Source organism: Cervus elaphus, chromosome 6 (assembly GCF_910594005.1).
Source record: "Cervus elaphus chromosome 6, mCerEla1.1, whole genome shotgun sequence".
Classification (NCBI taxonomy): domain Eukaryota; kingdom Metazoa; phylum Chordata; class Mammalia; order Artiodactyla; family Cervidae; genus Cervus; species Cervus elaphus.
Genome location: NC_057820.1, coordinates 20,375,719 through 20,377,663, shown reverse-complemented (window position 1 = coordinate 20,377,663; position 1,945 = coordinate 20,375,719). Strand labels below are relative to the sequence as shown.

The following is a 1,945-nucleotide window of genomic DNA, read 5'->3' as shown; positions in this document are numbered from 1 at the left end:
CAAATAGAAAAAGATATTTACTCAGACTCATATCTCTAGTCACCTCTGGCCAGTTATTCCATGCTCGTCGTTATGATAACAAGTTATAACCACTATACCACACTCCCTGATTTTCCTCTCTATTTTCCTGAGTTCCTGTGATACCCTCAGGCGGGTGACAGAATTAGCTACATTTGCTACAGAGGTGAAAGGGGGCACATTGCCACTGCCATGTAATGCCTGACTTCCAACAGCCTTTCGTCGTTAAGAAAACTAAAAACGGTGGACTTGGCCCCAGAAAGGAGGAAAGGATTTTCTTCTGCACATCTGCCTACCCTCAGCTCTCAGGTCTGCTTTAGTCAATATTTACCTGTCAGCCCATAACCTGTTGATGTGGATCTCAGAGGAATTGAATCAATCTGTTTTTCACCAACCTTGTTGGACCCTTTGTTAGTGATAGCTTTTGTGAGCTGAATGTTTTTAAGTGACAGACACAGTAGAAACTCTTTATACCACAGACAAAGGGACTGAACTCACACTTCACTCAGGAACTTAACAGCTGTGATCCATGGGGCCAACATCACTTGTAGTTGCTCCTGATACCAGAAACAGGAGGCGTACAGGGTATTGAACCCATAAAATCAATAGCTGTTATGAGAAGATCCTTCTGTACTTGACAACAAATAGTGCTTAAACACAAGCACATTTAGGCAAACCTAAGTACTATGAAACCAAACAATTTTATTGATTTGGCTTGTGGGATTTCTTCCCTCTCCTCCTCCTCTTCATCTTCTTTTAAATTGAGATGCCACTTCAGCTGGGCTTCCAAGGGGGCACAGTGGTAAAGAATCCGCCTGCCAATTTTAGGAGACGCAAGAGACATGGGTTCTATCTCTGGGTCAGGAAGATCCCCTGGAGGAGGAAATGGCTACCCGCTCCAGTATTCTTGCCTGGAGAATCCCATGGACAGAGGAGTCTGGTGGGTTACTGTCCACGGGATCACAAAGAGTCAGACACGCCTGAGCAACTATGCATGCACGCACACCATTGCAGCCAATTAAGCCGACTGGGCTCTTTTCCCCGTGGGGGCCCAGTGTGCACTGGCTGCAAACAGCAGCCTCCTCGGTAGTGTATGCAGCCTGCTGCCTGTGCAGGTTGCCCTGAGCGACCTTGGATACAGCTCTTTCCAGTGGACTTCCATGACTGGCATGCTGTCCCTAATCTAGGCTCCATTCAGGTAGCCTGGTGCCTCTGGAAAGCCCCGGGGCACACTGGCCAGGGTCCACATTGGCGAAGTCATTATAATGTCCATCCCCACTGAGCTGCAGAACAAATAGCCTGTGATTGAGGCCCTCTGTGGGGCCAAGTTCAAGTTCCCCAGTCACCACATCTTGGGTCCACATCTCCAAGAACTGGACATTACTAAGTTTAGTGCAGATGAACTTGAAAACCTGACAGAAAAGTGGCACATTCGGGATGGCTGGGGGGTCGCATATTATATATACAGCTCAAATGGTGGCCCTCTGGACAAATGGCGGGCCCTGTACTCATGAGAGTCTTGGAGCTGTCCCCTCCTTACTCATGTCCACCAATAAATCCTACTTTCTTATAAAAATATATATATTGAGATGCCACACTGTAGTACATGCTGTTGTTGTTGTTGTTCAGTCACTAAGTCATGTCTGACTTTTTGTGACCCCATGGATTGAAGTACACCAGGCTCCCCTGTCCTTCACTATCTCCCAGGGTTTGCTCAAACTCATGTCCATTGAGTCAGTGAGGCCATCCATCTCATCCTTTGTCGCCCCCTTCTTCTCATGCCCTCAGCCTTTCCCAGCATCAGGGTCTTTTCCAATGAGTCAGCTCTTTGCCATCAGGTGGCCAAAGTATTGGAGCTCCAGCTACATTCCTTAGTAGCACTTTGTATGCTTTAGGCATACATATGACAATTTTTCAAATGTATATG

General features: G+C 47.0%; 1 non-coding gene across 1 annotated transcript; it reads left to right on the top strand.

Annotated features, from left to right (window-relative positions):
* The first annotated feature begins 1,026 nt into the window (after window positions 1-1,026).
* LOC122696668 lies at window positions 1,027-1,161 on the top strand. The gene has a single exon (XR_006341802.1). It is a non-coding gene; the product is annotated as a small nucleolar RNA SNORA70 (small nucleolar RNA).
* Window positions 1,162-1,945: the final 784 nt, after the last annotated feature.